Source organism: Lichenostomus cassidix, chromosome 5, assembly GCF_008360975.1.
Source record: "Lichenostomus cassidix isolate B80296 chromosome 5, HeHo_3.0, whole genome shotgun sequence".
Taxonomy (NCBI): domain Eukaryota; kingdom Metazoa; phylum Chordata; class Aves; order Passeriformes; family Meliphagidae; genus Lichenostomus; species Lichenostomus cassidix.
In genome coordinates, this window is record NC_139486.1 from 50,889,047 (window position 1) to 50,908,984 (window position 19,938).

A 19,938-nucleotide genomic window follows, 5' to 3' on the forward strand; every position below is an offset into this window, starting at 1 on the left:
AAAATGAGAAAAAACCTTAAGTTCTAAGTTTCCAATGTTGTAGCTCACATGTAAGTTTAGGAATTAGAAAACAAGCAGCCAGCTGTACCAAAGGAGCATAAAGCCTAGACTCCATGATTCTGCTAGGAAAAGCTGACCAGAAAGAATCAGGAAAACAAATCAGATGTTCATAATTTTCCAGATTCCACAAATCACATGTGTCTCACACCTTGGCTGCATTAGCTGGGTGGGATTCCTGAATAATAAGAAAACCTACTGGCACAAAGTGCCATAAAATGTGGACTATCAGACAACTGGGTACATGGCCTCTGTAAAGACAACTACACAAAGATGTCTAGAATAAGCTACATTTTTAAAGAACCATTGCTAAGAATCTGTATGTAAAGGTTTAGCTGGCCTAACACATATTTTACCAGATCTTAAATTTCTTGGACTCAATTCGATTTAAAAAAATAATCACTTTTGAAGACAGCACTCTACCACAACTGGCGCTTTTTCTTCTACCTAAGATTCAGAGATTTTCTGTAGGTAAGGTTATTTATTTTAAAACTTATACGGGCTGAGAAATATTGTATGCAGTTATGTTTGATCTTGCCTTACTTAATTTTTCAATTTAGAAATTTATAGGCAAATGTTATTTTTCATTTTCTCCTCCATCCCGCATCTTCCTACAAGAATTATACCACCTTGGTTAGGAAAAACAGCTATTTGTGTACAACAGACATCACCCAAACCCAACAAGCATTCTGGATTTGCCCACCCAGAACCCATGTGTGCAGCTCCAGAAGTGCAACTCTTTTGAGCTTTGAAAGAGACATCACACCCAAAACTGCTGTCGGGATCCGGAGGGCTAAAAGTGGTGTAATGAGGAACACACCCCAGATCACAGGGAGCAACACATTGTCCTCACTGAGCTGTGGTGGCTTGATTCTCTGGTTTGTTTCCTTGGAGCTTGTGTCTTTTGGCAATTGTTTCAGTTTTTAGTTGAGAATGGCCCCATTCACACTTATGAAATAAAGCAGACAATCGAAATCTTTCACAAGAATGCAGGTTCTGAGAAAGGCAGTGATACCTCTAGCAATGCCAGAAATTACATCTCTGTATACAATAGGGGGCTATTTAACAAAAATTCTTCCTTCCTAAAAGGGGATCTGCCATGCCATTTCTATTTTAAAGATGCTCTTGTATGGTTTTGTTTAAAATATCACTGTATTTACTTATTGTCATCTGTCAACCTGATGACCGACAAATCATTAAAGCATCCTGACAGACAAACAACAAGTATTTCCTTCACAGCCTTTGAAAACTTTGGAAGTTAATCAATTTTCAAAAAATCCCCGGACTTTCCAGTTTTCAAAAATGAATTGCCAATCTTGTAAGAAAATCAGTTCTAAAAGCTAAGATCAATATACCAGTGTTTTGGTGTGCATTTACAAACATGATTTTTCTCAAAATCGAATATCAAGATGTGGACTCTAAAAATATTCAAAACCAGAAGACAGTAAAAATCTAATATTTGTGGTTTTGCAGTCAGATGATATTAAATCAAGAGTCACTGGAAGGAGAGATGGGACAGACTTGTGGCTTTTGAATGCAGAAAACTATATGATTTTTTAAAAATTTTGCAGTAAATCAGGTAGCATTGTCAATGCAAAATTCTTATTTTACAGGATCACTTTATACTAAATTTTAATTCTAAATAAATATTAATTGATACTAAAGTTCCACAGAACCTTCTTTTATTCATACATTATATAAGCATACACAATGTAAGAACAGCTGTCCCAGGTCAGTAAAAGGTCCTTCTACCTCAGTAACAAAAAAAAAAAAAAAAATCCAGTTAAAACTCTCTGCTTCTGAATTAAAGAGAACAGTAACTCACCTCCTTGACTCTGCAACTACAGGAAGTTTAAATTTGTTCTGAGCACAAATTTCAACCAGGTGTTGCTTTTTATCCTGTAAGAGTCAAGTACAACATTACCACAGCATGCAATTTATGTTTGGACAATACACCTATGAAGACTGCTGGAATCAGACTGTTCAGGGCTTTTCTGGAGAACATTCTCCAACATTTTACTGGTGGATTAACAATACTTTGCTGCACCTACTCTCTCAATAAGGAGGTCTATCTGCCCTTTTCCACATTATTTCCCCTATTTTGAGCTTATATTTTCATTAGCTTACCTTAGTAATACAGGACAGAATCATCCAGAGGACTCACGACAGAAATTCTGAAACAGACAGGGTATAAAATATAAAGCCCGTTAGTAAAGAAAGCAAAGATGATGTTCTTCTACCACTCTAGCAGCTGAAGACTTAAAATAACAGATGTACTTCATATAGTAGATATCCTACAATTATTATCCTACAGCTTATCCAAGGAAAAGATTTGTGAACATGCTTGAGTTTCTTATTTTCCAAAGACAAAGCAATCCTAGTCACATCAAACTGTCCTTATCTCTGGTACTAGCAGCTTCTGGCCTAAAATCAATGGCATTTGTTTAACTTTTAGATAAGTGTAAAGATTTTAAATGTGGAAGCTATGCACTTGTTCCAAAGTTACTTTTGTCAAAGCCTAGGAAAGTATTGTGTCCTTTCAGGGTAGGAGACCAACATTACCCCCATAAGAGAGCAAAACAATTGTCCTAGAAAACATGTTTTAGAAGCATTGCTGACAAAACCATCATTAGTTAGCAGCAATCTGAAGCAATCTGCTTGATGACATAATGCTTTCCCAAGTTTCAGGTTTTAATAGAATTGGGGAAAATGCATTAAACAAAGAACTCTCAGCTGTTGGAAACCTCAGGTGTTCTTTGTCAAGAAGCAATTGGTCTTGGTTATTTTGCTTTTCCTGATTTCCTAGGAAGTTTGAAGTGGGTTTTTTACCCTTTTTCTTCTCCACATTTCAGCTCTGTTTCAACATGTGAATGACCAAAAAAAAAAAAAAAAAGGAATGCTAAACAACACATTCCTGAGAAGACCAAACTGATGACCCAGAAAGCATATGGGAAAGTCCCTTTGAGAGGCTTTTTTAATTCAATCTGCAATACTTCATTTTTATGTGATAATAGGGTTTTCAAGTAATTACTGCAGTGCTCCAAATCAGCTTTTTTCTCATAATCCAGTAAAGATTAGTCCCACCAAATACAGAGGTATAGCAAATGTAACTTGACGGGTGAAGTTTTAGAGAATATTTTGTCAGCTACTCTGGTCTGTATTAGCTACCTGTTGAATTCTGGATGAAATTTGAGAGACTGGAGCTGCTTGCCCAAGTGTTTGGGATTGCTTGGGATCTGCATTTTTCCCCCCACTACAAGATGCTGCCTTCAGTAATCTGAATTCTTTTGATGAAAACATATAATCTTTCACAAGCTAGCCAGCATGTTCCAAAAATCAGTGGTTTAAAATTTTCATATCGTGTAAATTGGTTAGTAGGGCTAACACAGATATACATTATCAGGATACTTACTTTCTGTAATCAAAAATAATTACATATTATACAGGACAATACTATGGTAAGACCATAAATAATAACTGAAGATTTTTTTCAACCACAAGTAAAAATATTACTAATAAGCTAGCAAAACATATCTTAACTCACTTCAGCTCAAATTAAAAGAGGAAACCATAAACAGCAGCACTCTAAGACTGTAAAACTATTTTCTACTTACAACATTTTTTTTATGTGGGATTAAATTCTTCTCTCCAACCTTTCAATCCCAATATTTTTCAATATTTAGTCAGCATCCTTTTAGCTATTAGTATAGAGACACTAAGTGCTGAAGGGATTAATAGAAGTCAAGTTTACTCAGATTTTACAGGCGTGTCACAGGCTTTTTACAGAGGTGTTTTAGCCAGCCAACAAGCAATTTCTGCCCGTTCCAAACACCATGCTGCCACCTAGTCGACAACCAACTGTAGTGTGCTGAACCGGATGCACTGCAACTACAGCTGCAGCCATGGAATGAAAATCAAACTGTTTTCCACAAAACCGTGTGTGCCAGCACAAAGGTATCAGAAGCCATAAGAGCTCCAGCTAACTTCCCTGCCAGCACAAAGCAAGCACAGCTGCAGCTCTCAGTGCTCATTTGCAACATTTCACTCACTGCAAGGAGAGCGGATGTGTTCAGGGAGCATCCTCATGTGGTAGCTGCTACTTGTTTGTAGTGATAGCTGTGAAATACCTATACCAAGACTATATCAAGGAAATAATTGGAGTCGGTGCCACCAAGTAAGCAGTCAGTCCAAAATAGTATTATATGAACACTGAACAGATTTATGCTGTGTCAGGAAGTTCAGGCACTACTGATATTCAGCCTCTTTCCAATACTTTGGAAGTATCTACTTTATATTCAGAAAGATCTGATTTCCCTGAAAGCTGGTTTGTTTCTTTTTTTTTTTTTTCCTTCTTTCTTCTTTAAAGGTGTCTGACAAGAAGTACTAATTTCTCCTCTACAAACCATTCCACAACACAACTTACAACATTACTATTAACTATTTTGGTATCCCTATGGTAAAGCTTTAAAAATAATGCTATTATTATCTCAGTGGGGCATAACATATGAAAACTGATTCTTTGCTGCCTGAGCATCCTAGATCATGTCAATATTAGTGACCAAAAAATCAACTCTCATCATAGAAACAATTTCCTAATCCTTTGTATCTGCATCCTGCATCTCACTATAGGTTAGATAAGGATGTCTCAGCAGCATCACGTTTGGAACAGCTCCCACAGGAGGTCAGCAATGGCAGGAGAAGGCAAGGAGCAGCCTTGCACCAGAACAGTGTTTTATGTGTCCTCCCCATGCCACGGCATCCCCAAAACCCCAGAAGAGCAGAGACTGCAGAGAGCAGGCAGGAATTCTCCCTCTTTGGGTTCCCAGTCCAATACACAATCAATCAATCAGGTGCAGGATTTTTGCAGGAAGAAGAGAGGATGCATGAGCTTTCCAAAAAGATGCATCAGAAAGCCATAATTACATTACATCATGACAAAAAACTGGAATGCAAAAGACATAAGCAACAAAAAAACAGCTACACTTTCAAGATGACACAGATATAGTGAACATGGTACATTTAGAGCTCTTTTTCATGTCAGCCTTCACCATGAACATGAGAGTTACGAAGGAGATTGCATTAGAAATACTCAGTAAATGTGGATGGTTTACATATTGGTTCTAATTCTTAAGTGAATGACAGATTCAAACATTCCCACTGAGAAAAATTTTGCAGCTCAAAGCACTCTACTGCTGCCGACACATTTAGTTATTTTTTCAGATAAAATACACATTGCCACAGCATTGACAGAGGAGATGCCCTGGCTGTTCACACGTTTTCCTCATAGACCTGTGGCAGCACAAAACTGCTCTCATGCCCTGAGGCAAGCAGCCTGGCTGAATTAATTTAGTATTTCCAGACTCTGGATGGGGCAGTGCATAACCAATCCATATGGAAAGCAAGACTCTAAGCCCCATATACTAAAAACACGGAAAGACACTGCTCGCTTCAGGGCAGGCCCAAGATGTTAACAGCGGTGCGGCCGCCCAGGTCCGGCTGGGAAACTGACATTTTCAAATATAAAAAAGGAAAAAAAAAAAAAAAAAACCAAAAAAAAACCACCACCACAAAATAAACCTACACACACCCTGTTTGCACCGCTGGAATTGGGGAAGAGGCAGGCTGCTCTCCAGCAGGAGCAGCACCGAGCCCTTGCCCCGCACTCTCCAGCGCCGAGCCCCGCTCCCCTCAGCGCCCGGCGGGCACGGGCAGAGCCAGGGCCCGTCTGTGCGACACCAATTCCGCCTTGCTGCAGGACAATTAGAGCAGGACGACTCACCCTGCCCCGTGCGGAGCGCAAATCTCGCTGGAAAAAGCTTTATTCCCAAGCCGCCGCCCCTTTCCCACGCCCGGCCGCGGCTGCCTCACGACCAGGGGCGCTGAGGGAGCGCAGCGCAGGGACGGCACCGTGAGGGCTTCGTGCTGGGCACTCCTAAAGAACCAAAGCACGGAAACGCACTTAATGTACCCCAAACCCTTCGCTCTGCCCTCTGCTGACACCACGGAAACTCATTTTAAAGTGCACGGCACGCAGAGACGATTTGCTTTTCAAGCCATACCAGACAGTGTTTTTTCTCATCTCACATGTCCCAGTCGATAGTTGTGAGGGGAAGAGTATTTTGCCCCAAGTCTTTGTTACTTTTCACCATTATTCACCAATGTCACCAATAAGAAATTTGATTTCTCTGCTTGACTTTGCGTAAACCATGACAATATTTTATTTTCTTGGCTCATTAAAATGCACACAACACTAAGGAAAACGTGATTTGAGTTTTGGGCAGAACACAGCCCAACTTTGCTGGAACAGACGTGGTAAAGAAAAATGCTTCATAACAAAATCAACATTTCCAAAGCATTCAAAACACATATAATGTTAATGGGACACCTGAAATAACATTATTAAAAGGATAAGCAGAATGATGATGATGCTCAGAAATGTATTCTTACTCAGTCCAAATAATTTGTCATTAAAACCTATGTTTTGGCAGATCTTCCAGTGAATTTTCAATTAACTTAACCTTTTATTTACACAAATACCTAGTTGGACCTTCAACTGCAGAATCTGATGTACAAAACTCAATCCTGCTTAACCATCAACTTCAAGATAAAAAGAGCCAGATAACACAAGCATAGCATGTTAAATAAAATTGAATTCTTTAAAGATCAGATATGAAAATTGATTCTTTGCTGCCTGGGCATCATATATAATGCCAATATTAGTGACCAGAAAATCAACTCTCCTCATAGGAACAATTTCCTAATTCTTTATATCTGCATCTCACTATAGATTAGAGTAAGGTATGTCAAATGGTTTGTCAATCTCTGCTTTGCAACATTCATAGAAAATGCTAAGAGAATTAAAACTGAAAGTACTATATCCAGCAGCAATTTTTTAAATAGCGCTATATAATGAAACAGCACAATGTCTTAAAGTTTCATTCAGAACAGTTCCAAAATTGTATGCTGTTAGTTGTTACTTATGTAGTAAACCATAGTGTTAGCTTATGACTTTACCGAGTAGCTTTCTGCCAAACCTGACATTCATTATTATAATTATCATTAATAAATCCACACTGAATAGCTGCATGGAAGAGGGCCTAGACACAGGAGGGAGAAAGGGGATACAAAGTCATACAAGTCAGGCAAGGCATAATAGAAGCAGTATAATGTAAAAAGGAGTGCTGTAATGAAAAGGTATACAGGAACATATTTATCAAGAGTTTGCATTTAACATGGAAGGTGAGCTGCAGTCATCTAACAACTGGCTGTTAGGATCCATTAATTTTGTTTGATCAAACTTGAAAGAGTTTGAAGGAGGCAAAAATAAATGAGATAAAGAACATGAGAAATAAAAAGGTTTCCAGCAAATATTTCATGAACAATAGAGAATACAGCTGACTTGCAGAAATACATATCCCATTTTAAGAAAACAAAACACAAATTTGAAGGTAATGTTGGAAACCTTTTTACTTATTTTCATCTCTGTGCTAAAATTCAAATATAAATGCACAAAAAAGTTATTTGTTTTCTACTCAAGATTCTTTGTGTTTTACCTGGATTATTGCCATCAACAACAGCATGAAAGCATCATTTCCATGAGGTGTATATTGTCAGTGTCTTCCAGTAAAATCCACACAAAATAGTTATGCATATTTAATGTTACACATAAATCACAGTTTATGGAAAGATAATATCGTCACTGTGGAATGAGTTGTCTTTTTTCCCTCTGAAATCCTGTGATTTACTTGGCAAAACCTAAAATATTAATTCGTAACAACAATACCTGGAAACGTAATATTTTCCAAAGTACAAGTCAGAAAGCATTCCTCTGCAGAAGTCTTTAAATAGGTAATCTGGATCTACTACACAGGGACATAATTTGGACTCTCACCAGTAACACGAGACTTATTCCTGCCAAGGCCACAGCTGGAAGCTAAGAAATGACCGGAGAGAAGGGCTGACCTTTGGACTGAAGTCCACAGACGGTGCTACAAATGAAAACAGATCAGCACATATTGGCTCTGGCAGTTGCTGAAAATTGTGATGTTTGTGACTCAGCACAGCACTCCAATCTTCCAAATACACTTGGCAGTCTAAGAAGATTAACATGCTAAGCAAACCTTCATCATCCCTCTAATGGTTTTCACCAGGAATTCCGAGTGTTAATCCTGCAAGTGTATACTTAAAAAGAAAAAAATCCCCTTCTGAGGAAAAGACAAGTTAATTTTAAAATTTCCATGTCATCTCAAATCTGCATCCATATTTATGTTAAATACATGCTTTAGATCATGTGCCCATTTTTGAACCACAATATACACTTGATAGTGAAACATGCCAATCAAATGCTGTTTCAATAAATGCTTTTTCTTTCTCAGCCGATGTCATTGCTCAATCTAAACCAAATTCAAGTAATTAATGCTTAAAAGTGATAGTGTTATTGTTAACTTGGGGTATTTCATACAATAGTAATGACCATTTATTTGGCAATTTTGGAATCCGTCAAATCCTATTTTTAGAAAGTAATACTTAGAGTTATATCAGTTTACGTTGCATTGATTGAGTTTGCATCTTTGTCTGTTTTAAAGTTCCTTATGTACAAACTTATCCATATACCTCTGGGCTAATTTGAACATCATACAGCAAAGAAAACATTAACTTTGTATTTTCACTTAAAGTTATTTTAAAATTAGAGCATGGAACCACAAAATCTTACAGAAAATACAATTGGTATTATTTTAATTCCATTAATATGATCACTTACCAAGTGTATTTGCACAAAGGTAGTATAAGTAAATAGTAATATTAAAATATGTAATAATTTGGGTAACTGTCCTCTGTGGCAAGAGAACATATTTGTGTATTTTTAAAGGCATATTGGGATTAACAGCACTTTAAGGAGAAACTTTCTGTCTGAAACTCCAGTGACAATGTCAATTCTGCACAGAATGGGGTTGGTCCATCACCAGTTTTAGTTATATGACTATGATGATTCAGGGGTTATATTCAACTCAGTCCCAACTGCTCCTCTAATAAAATTAAATCCTTACTGATCTAACAAGTTCAATATGACATGAAAATATCAATAACTCCTAGGATTAAAAATCGGTAACAACCAGACACACTTCCAAACTTTTTATATTAATATTTCCACACTCTTGAAGTTATGCCCTGATAGAAGTTTCCCATATAACTAAAAAAACCCATACTGAGATCATATTTAATGCTGAGCTTGCCTTAATGTGTTATATAAGTAATTTAGAGATGGTGAAAGTGTCCAAGAGAGAAAATGGGAACAGTTCTCCTATTTTGCTTGCATTTACAAAACTCCATTTTATTGTTCCATTCATAATGATTTTTCTATATCTCTGCAATATGATCAGACCAATGCATCCCGAAGGCAAATTCCACTATGGATGAACTACAAAAACTGGGGTATTCTTCAGCCTTTTTTTTTTTTTTTGTGTCAAGCTCTCAGAACCACAACAGAACACTTGTACCCAAACATTTTTGCTATGTTCTTCCACACTATTAACTATCGTATTTAGACTGTTACTTCTTAATTAGCATCAGTTTTTTTCTGATTGTTTTTGACTGAGTAAGATGAGTTTACAAGGAGTATATCGATAGAAGAAAATACTGAAACACTTACAAATTGAAATACTGTGAATGAAATCTACCAGAAATAATAAAAGAACTAATCACTGGGATTCATTCTTGAAAATAATGAATACAGCTGCCTATAAATATCAAAACAATCATAGAGAAAAAACAGTCCTGAATGACACACTGCTCTTCTCCTGTTGGAATCTATAGTTCTTAAAGATAATAAAAGACAACTACTGATACATTGTGTTGCACGTGATATGGAAGAAAAATTTTTTAAATATTCCCTTCATGGAGAGAATATATACTTACCTCTTCCTCCTATGTTAAATGGTCTTCCTACACTGTTTTGGTTACTTTTGCACAAACTGAGGGCTGGGGAAAGGAACACAGAGGAGGGAATTTTATTTTTTTCCATCATCCCTGCACACCAAAAAAAAAGTTTATGGATTCCTATCTTTGATTTATAAATTCTTTCAGTTTCTATGGTCTCAATTATTTCCAAAAAGCTTCACGTGTTACATCTCTTGAGAGCAGCTGTATTTTCAATGATTGTTGCTCTGGACATCTCCCCATTTTCTGAATTATGCCACATTCTCATCAACCAACCAAGCAGTGATGGGTAATAAAGCTCCATTGTTCTGCCTGTTGCAAAAGCATTCCTGATCCAGAAATCAATTAAATATATACTTACCCTGTAGCTTTTTGCCATCAGTGATACCACTCACAAGCTATGTACACAATGAGCTGCTTCACTGAACGCTACTCACCATTAAAAAAAAAAAATTAACCCCCCAAAATGTCTGTTACGAGTGACAAGTTTCAAAACAAGTTTTTTTAATGTAAACTGCCTCCTTAAAGGAGCATTTCCATAATCTCACTTTTCTTACGTTAAGGACATAAACTGCACTCACACATTCAGCCAGTGCCTCACTTGTGCAGGAAGTGTCATTTAATAAAGAAAGAAATAAAGCTGCTTATGTGGGTCAAAAAGTCTGTTTCAAGAACACAATTCTGAACATCGCTCAACTATCCACATCCAATATCTTAAAATAACATGTTGATTTCTTTTTCAGCTATAAAACTCTGCTGACACATATTCCTAGAATTAAAAACCAGTATCATATTTTTAAAAAATTAAATATACATGAGAAAATATATTTCTTCTGTATACATCTCAAATAAAAATGATCACTTTTTGGTCACATAAACCCCCCCAAATTCTACAAAGGCATATAAAATCTGTCACAATTCTTCCTAAACATTTTTCTGGCATTCTTAAAAAATGGGTGTGGGATGGTTTTTTAAATAATAATAATACTAACAATAACATTGTTATTGTTATTATAAACATAACATTTCTTCTTTTGCTTTTAAAAGAAAACCAAAACTAGCAAACACTATCAAATTTGACGTATGATATTACTGGAAATGAAATCAGATCTAAAATTAGCACATGCTGAAATCTGAAAATCTTAAAAAGACTTAAGTCTCTTCCAATTTTGTTTTTCATAATCGTGTTGCACAAAATAAACTGGTGCAAGAGATTAGGGGGAGGGGAAGAACCAGAGACTCTTTGGCTGACTGGATGCGTTACATTAATTTCTTAATATGTGAAGGAGTGGATTACCCCTCTAACAGCAATGGGAAATTAGTTTCTTTATTTCTTCATTAAGACTGTGGGAGGCAAATTAATTTTCTACTCTGGTTTTCAAAATTAATTGAATATATCTTTATTAAAGTGATAAATATATACACATACTATTTGGTTGAAAGAATTCTCTAAATTAATCCTAAACAGACATTTTCGAAGCAGTTTGGTAGCACGTGATTTGGGAGTTTTTTTGTTACATTTTGTGATGTTATAAGAAACCCTGAAAAAAACAGATCACCCAATGTAATAAAGATATTTATAGAAAAAAGCATCTGAAAAGAGTCTCTATAGAGTAAGTTTGGTAACAAGCATTAAATAGCATAGTTTAGTCTTCCTTGCTTATTATTGTATTATTTTTATACCTACGTTCTTGCAGCTCTCATCATGCACTTCAGTGTCTATTCTTTCACACATATAGTTGTATGCATCAAAAAATGTTTCTTGATTGCTCTAACAAGAAACAACAGTTTTTAAAAACACCACCCACCTAGCCTGAAGTTGAGGCAAAGTACCTTGAGGTGCCTAGGTATATTCTTGTGTTTATTGGTACTTGGAGGAATTTAGAAAGCACCCAAAAGTTGCTCGCTTTACTTCCTTTGGCTGCACGGTTTTTACATCTGTTTGTATTGTAAATGTATTTCATGTGGTGTACTTACACCATGACATCATGATATTCTTTTTCTTAGATTCTTCAGTGCTCTTATATGCAAAGTCAAGCACCTCAAAGCGATCTTATGCCAGCAGTATTTTTATCTAGCCTTCTCTTGCATAACTGCTATAATCATTTTTGTAGCATCTTTCGTACATGAAAAAAAAACCATAATCATATCAAGCATTTTTCTAGAGAACTTGGACACTGCAGCCTTGGGGAAAAAATACCTACTGATGGCAAAAGTGATTCCACCCCAGTGGAATCCAAGAACTTATAACACAAACAAAGTCAGATTTGCCAGTTCTTTAAAACCATCACATCATTCATGTACTTTTTTTTCTTGGCCTAGAGGCTCAAAAAAGTAAGAAAATTCATAAAAGAATCCTAAAACTTATTTTTTCTTGCGTGCCTCCAATGCATTAAACAGAGAGCAGAATTTCTCATCCCTTGTTCAATGATAATTAAAAGTACAGGTTATTTTCTGGGACTTCTGTCTCCTTATAGAAATGAGTAAACACGCCCCAAACTGTATCAATAGAGACTGGTTATTTAAATTTCTTTTTTTGTTTTTAAACTCAAATGGCCAACTTTTCAACTTCTACCATCTTTCACGTGAATTACTCAATTATTCTTTTCTTAGAGAAAAATCTAAGAAATAAATCAGAAAACATTTATTTCTGAAATTGCAGAGCAGCTACTATAAATCCAAACTCATGGTAAGAGAAGAAAAAGTAGGATACAATAAGTAATTGAATAATGGGGGGAAACTGATCACCTTACTAGAAGTTGATAGGAAATTCTTGTTTGTTTAGTAAAACAAACAGCATCTTAATTCTGGACACAAAGAGTATAGAGATTAAATAAGAAAGATTTGTATTGAGCAAAAGCAAGACTGTCTCAAAAACATTCACACACCATGATTCAACCCACTTGTTTAATCCATTCCACTGAAATAGCTCTTCTCTTTCAATACTGCCAATCAAAAAGTTGCAAAATGCACCTGAAAGAAAGAGGCAGAAAAAGTTGTTCACTTGTTGATATAATGTATTGCTTGATCATTAGCTTGTTGAGAAAATAACCTGAGTCTGCACAGCATCTTCATTAATATGTTTATAATTTAAAAAGACAAAATAAGATTAATCTTTGTCCAGAAAAAACAATTTCATATTAATATATAGAGATGTAAAATAAAAAGTTTCAACTCTAACTCCTCTTTAGGGGAGCATAAAGAAGTAGAGCAAAAGAAAGTCTGGATAAAAATTAAGTAGCAGATAAGATCTCAGCTACCAGAGGAAATGAGTCAATGGTTAAATAATCAAAGAAAGCATCACTAAACCCTCTGTTCCTGAGAGAAGAAAATGCATGATCCACACCACAATCAAAATGGCCCCTTCTGTTATGGAAGCCCCTTCCAATGTCAGAGAGTGGAGCCATTTCCAACGGTTTATTGCTGTTCTTATTGCCTCATGTATTTGTGGAGGAGGCTGTTGAAGGCCCTGCCATCCCCCATGTCACACAAACTCCTATCACAGATCCAACAAAATCCACATTAGTCACTTCTCCCAAGACATTTTTCAATTAAAAAAAAAAAAAAATTGCCCCACAAGATCCAGAAGAAAGGAAATTCAAAAAAGACTTTTCATAGCCAACTCTACAATCTCTAGATAAAAAAGGAAAAAAAGAAACAAAGAATTTTATAGAAAGCATCCTCAAACCATCTTGAGCCAGGGCTCAGTAACCTTTTCCAATACACACCAATAGCTTTGCATGAATGTGACAATGAGATTCTGCTAAAATACAAGTCAAGTATTGCTTGCTTATCTTCTCAGAGTAGTACAGATTATGTCCCCAGGAAGGGACACTCAATAAGCATTACAGTTTGGCAACCAGTGTGAAATATTTTGCCTTTGATATAAATGTCAAGAATTGTGTAGACACCTGAGATGCAGTCACTAAAACTATTCTCTTGGAAACAAAGGGGGATCCATAAAGCAAAAAGAGACACAACTTGTACCACTACTCCTTGCTGGAACACTCTTTGCAGGGAGACTGCCTAACTAAATTTTCTGCATATTTTCTTAGGCAGAGAGACTATTTAGGCAACTTGTCATCACTGATCTTAATCAGATTTTCCAGAAAATCTTCTATCCAATCTACAAGTGTTTTTAGAACCAGCTTTTACACCACAGCACAGAATGACTGTGTCCTCAACAGAGCAGTGCTGGCTTTAGCTCACACATGTGACATTCTCTCAGTTTGGACTAAAACCCCCAAAACCTTCATTTGATTGCTTCTTCAAACTGAGTAATATTCACTTTGCTCTTTATATGGGTATAATGTCCTAGGCCGTTTTCCAGAATTTTTAATCAATATAGATCAATGTAAAAAGAACAGCCCACTATGCAGGAAAAAACACAGGTTAATGCCACTGTCTATTAATTCAGTAAACATGAAAACCAGTAAAAATGTGATCTATTATCATCCCTAACAACCATTATATCTGCTTGGATAAAAGCACCTGAAATTAGCAGCTCTCTCACTTAAAGTTGGCTCCTGTTTGCCAGTGCAAATAAGTTGAATTTTTAAGATTACATGTCTAAAGAAAACTTCAAAATCCCTCTCACGTAAAGTCTTCAAGCAACCTTCCCACAATCACAAGCAAGTTCCTTGCGGATCAACCAAATACATATCAAATAGAAACTGCCTGTATCACAGCAACAAACACACAGTTTACAAATGTATCTCCACAGCTACCAAAGTAAGTGCCAAGCATAACAGAAACATCAATATTTTTTGCATTAACACACGTTAGAAGCTGCATCGCTGCTGCAGCTGAGCGGAATTAAAACACAGCCAAAGCTGTCGGTCTGCTGTTACAGTACTTCACCTACAAACAACTCAAAAGCTCGACTTTGTTAGAAAATGAAACCTTTCCAAGACACAGTTTATGTTCTCTGCTTTGACAACAGGTCCTCGACAGGAACGTTCCGAATTCTAAAGGATGGAGTTGCAGGACAAAGCTGAGGCCACCACAGGGCTCCCTCTAGTGTGAGCCAGGAAAGGAAATCGAGCAAATCCAAGACCTCAACTCTACGGAGAAATGGGTTACTGAGGCAAACAAGGGAATGCAACAGAAATAGCTAAGAGCTAAATAGAAATTCCAGACCTCAGAAAGATGAGATAAAGTGCAAACATCAGGGCTCGGGCTCTGCTAGAAGACAGTATCACAGAATCAGAGGATGGCTGAGGCTGGGAGGGGGTCAGTCCACCATCCCATCCCCAGCAGGGACACTGCTGCCAGCTTTGCCAATGTCCATGAACAGAGACTCCACGCCCTCTCTGGGCAACCTGTGCCAGTGCCCAGTCACCTCCTCAGTAAAAAAAAAAGTTTCCTTACATTCAGAAGGAACCTTCTCTGTTTCAGCTTGTACCAGCTGCCTCTGGTCACCACTGCAGAGAGCCTGGTTCCAGCTCCTTTACATCCTCCCTTCATCGATGTGACTGTCCCTCAAATCCTAGTTATTTTGCTAATAAAACCCTTCCCCCCCCCCCCCCATGCTTCTTGCTTTTGCCCCTAAGCTGCCATAGGATATTTGTGCCAGAATTTTTTTCAACTGGAAAACTCACTGACAGTCCTCTGAAAGATAAGAAGCAATAACACAGCATAAGTTAACCAGCTAAATTCAACTCCTTAATTGAAAAGAATCTCTTGAACACTTGAAAGACTCCATCATGCCTTGTGGGGAGGAAGTGATAGCCTTAACTAAAAATTGTATATCTGAAATTCAGCCATATTTAAAATACACTTAAAATACTACTATAGCATCGTTAAAACAGTAGTGTTGATTACAAGTAGAGATATATTTCATTACATGTTTGTCAAAAAACATAATATAATTTATTATGTCTTGTATTAGACCAACCAATATAACTGGAAAACCAGGCACTGCTACAGGAAGGTATAAGAAACACCAGGGAGTACCTAAAAAAGAAACTGTGTTTTTCAAATATGTTCTGGTCTAGAAAAACCCTCCTGCATGTACTGTGTGGAATGGGATAGCAGGTTTATCCAAGATACTGATATGGTTCACTTGCTTGTTGACATGTTTATTGCTGAATATGATAGTCAAAAAGCTCTTTGATATTAACTGTACAAAACCAATAATTAAATCTGTTACATTCAATTACTTCTAGGAAAAAAAACATTATTCCTAAATCAAGCTGCCCAAACAGAAATGTAGTTAACAAACATAAGACCTTCAAATAGTTTTGTGTAAAGAACAAACCTATGTCATAGGATTCACGATATCAAACAAACCAGTGCAAAGAACAGACCAGATACACACAGTTTGAAATACCCTGCATGAGAGGAGTCATTCTCAATTATACATTTGCGTCATTTCATTATCAGATCAACTGATAAATACTGCATGAGCAACTGAACAATAAAAAATGTATTACTTGAATTACAGTAGGATATATTTGCATATTGGGGTGAGGTAGAAGGTGTTACTTTTCATGATTCTGTACCCAAGAGCCAAAAAGAAAATCCACAGTAGGATCTGAATGGGACACAGCTTACAAGGAATTAGACGATGCAAAGTCCTCCTAATCAAAAATCAGTAAAGCATATTATTCTTTACTAGACTAAAATGAGTACCTGAATAGTAAAAATGAATGCACAACTATTTATTTGCATCAAAAGAATCAGTATATTCAAAATCAAATAATTGGTGCATAGACAAATTGGTATTATCTTCCTTTTTTGAGGGGATAAACAGTTCTGGTTCAATTCAACATCACCATATTTAATTTCTCCAACAATATTTTACCAAACATCACAGCAAAAAGTGAAGTTTTAAAATACAGGGAAATAAGTGTACTAGCTAGTATGGCAAATAAGTTAGAGATATTTTCAGAAATATGAATTATATATTCACTCAATGTTAAAAGCAAATTATATAAATTGATTTCCTATTTCCCAAATCTCAGAATATTTTTAATTGTGTACCTACTATACTGTATATTGGTATTTATCTGAAAAGGTTGATAAAAATAACATCTTGATTGATAGTTCCATCCTTCTGAACTTCTTCATCACACAGGTTGCTAATCAAAGCTATTTTACCTGAAAAATTACTTTACAGGTAGGAAAGTAACATGCAAAAAGTACTTATTGCCTGCCATGCTAAAAACTGCATATATGTGGGGGGAAATTCTATTTACCCTATTTTAATACATCCATTTACGAGTATAGACAGCCTGAGCGAGGATTTGACTGACAGTCCTCAAGATCATAGAGATGGGAACACAGGCTGAGCTCAGAGGGATGCACAGGAGAAAGTTACAGTCTTTCTAAAGCAAAAAACTACCCCATCCTGATTTCCCAATGTATAACAACTTAATATTTTCTTATATTTAGTGTCACATGGTTTTGAAAAACCTCCACCACATCTGCATGAGCACCCATGCACACACAGACAGGAGACACTTTTAATTTTTCTGCTAAAAGCTACACAGTGAGAAACATTTGGGTAATCATTGGTGAGTGCTAAAGCTCTGAGAAGCTCTCCCACCAGAGTTTTACTGCATTGCTCCTCCATCTTCAGAGCAGGGCTGAGTTCCAGCAGAGAGTTTGGATGAGGCTGATCCATCAGGCTCAGTCCACACCTGGAGCCTTCTCCTCTGATTTGGGCAGGGCCAGGGGATGGGATCCACATCCACTCCCCAGAAGGCATACAGAAACAATTCTAAAAATCTTTTTCCCTCTCTATTAACAGTGGCGGCACTCTACACACAGTGGCGACATAACACAATGGAGATTACCTGCTGCTTGCACAGCAGAGTTTCCTCATACAAAGTTGTTGTTACAACACATAAGCTCCCACATAGGCATGAAGGTATTCTATTTGCACTTCAACGCACCACAGAGTCCTTGTGCATTCATGCCCTTGCTCTGGAGCTGTCAGCAGCTATTTCACTGCTGACACCACCCTCTCTGAGACAGTCAGGTAGGAACTCAGGGTGAGGGCTGAGTAGAAGGGCATGGGACAAAGCTGTAAGGTCTTTTACAAAGTAATGGTAGTTTCTCCTCTTTTCCAACATGTAGCAACTAAGTATTCTTGTCTCCTTAGTATTATCTAGATAATAAACAATCTATACAGTTTTCTTCTAAAATATTTTTATCTTAGTTCTCCACTATATTATAAGCACATACACAATCAGAATACAGAATTTTCTGTTGAGATCTCCACCACCTAAAAAGCATTAAAGCCCAGCTTTTAAGTTACATATTCATCAAGTACCTCTTAACTGCAGTGTGTTGATGTCATAAAGTAAATATTTAACTACAGCCATCATTCCTCCAAACAGTTCTCCTTATTTCACACATCAGAAGTTTCTGGCTTTCTCCAGGGAATTTCTGATGACTTCCACTAGCGTTATCCAATACCCCCTCATTCTGCTCTTTCCTGCTTCTGTATATACAAGTCACTCCAGCTCTTAAATAAAGAATACAATCCAGAGCACTACTGGAGACATGCAAGCACACACACAAATCACTGTCAGTCTCTGGATTTCCTGGTAGCAAAATCATTCCACTCATATCTCAAGAGTTTCTTTGGTGTGCAGCTTTTAACCCAACCCAGCCTATCCCAAAATTTTTCACATATTTAATGTTCCCAGCACGCAGTATTAAACAAATCCTTACAGCAAATGTGAAGAACTGCTTCTATCTTGTCCTTTGGAGAAGCCAAAAGAGCCACAGAGCCATGTGCTTAGCCAGGCCTCCTTGCCAGGCTGCTCCTCTGCTCTGGGAAGGAGAGTGATGGGAGCTCCTGGAATAGGTGTGTGCTGGTGCAAACCAGCCTCATGCATTTCGGGGAACCACTTCTGCCGCTTTCTAGCCTGTAAGGTTAAAGTTTACCTTCACTGACCAAAACCAAGCTAATATAAAAACTCCCAAATAGTAAAACCCCCAAACAAACCAAAACCCCAAAACAAACAAACAAACAAACAAAAAGTTTTCACGTGTGTAAAACTATTGCTGGTCTTTTCGCCGCCGTGATTAGCTTCCTGGCTCGGAAAGCTTGGTGGAGACAAGGCCCTCTAATAGTTGGGTGAGCGCTATCTCTCTGTTAGATAAGGAGTCGGTAACCGTGGAGCAGCAGCTTGCTGCCTCGCCCGGCTGGGGAGGCACACCCTGCCCCAGCTCCGTTCCGCAGGCAGCCTGCCATCAGCACACCCCGCGCTTTCCTTCGGGGGAGAAAAACCCAATCCAGGCTCGCAGCGCCGCGATTAACTCAGCGCACAAAACGCCAGGTTGAACAGTAGACGGAGTTCGCAGAAGGAAACAGCAGCGTGGCCCGGGCGGGGGCTGAGAAGTCAGGCAGGTGCCTGGAAACAAAGCCCAGAGTAGCGCCCGACGCAGAGCCCCAGCACTGCCGTCTCGGCTGCCTCTCCGGCGGCGTTAGCGCTCCCCAAATCCCCTCTTCCGCAGGCTCCAGGGCGTTCCTGCCCCCGCCCCAGGGCGGCCCCAGCCGGGACTCGGGCAGCACGGGCGGGGGCGGCCCGAGTGCAGCCCCGTGATTGCGCCGCGCCCTTCCAGGAAGCGCTGCCTGTGCCGCACAACCCCGGCAAAGACTGTCCCACCACCTGTGCGCTCGGGTCCCGCAGCACAGCCCCGGCAGACGCTGTCCCTCCACCTGTGCGCTCGGGTCCCGCAGCACAGCCCCGGCAGAGACTGCCCCGTGAGCCGTTCCGCCCAGATCCCGCCGGGACAGGTAGGGCAGCGCGGTGGGCAGCGGCATGAAGTGCTCCTTCTGGCCGCGGGACGGGGGCGCTCCCCGGGACTGCCTCTGCTCCCCCGGAGCTGCCCGGGGCAGGGTTCGGGCAGCGGGGCGGCAGAACGCTTGCCCGGGCGATAGGAGGGCCCGGGGAGCAATGGGGCAGCCCGGCGGGAGGGCCCGGCGGT

At 38.5% G+C, this 19,938-nt stretch overlaps 1 protein-coding gene across 8 annotated transcripts in view; it reads right to left on the reverse strand.

The window, feature by feature from the left end:
* The window catches only part of CCDC73 (coiled-coil domain containing 73), a 58,949-nt gene extending 52,970 nt beyond the window's left edge, over positions 1-5,979 (reverse strand). For 7 of the 8 annotated variants that reach the window (XM_085063030.1, XM_085063029.1, XM_085063028.1 and 4 more), the window contains exons 1-2: positions 5,837-5,979; positions 1,883-1,956 (exon numbers count right to left, since the gene is read on the reverse strand). The gene's annotated coding sequence lies outside the window, so the exon portion shown is untranslated. The remainder of the gene's footprint in view (positions 1-1,882; positions 1,957-5,836) is intronic. The other variant, XM_085063023.1, reaches the window with a different exon arrangement.
* Positions 5,980-19,938: the final 13,959 nt, after the last annotated feature.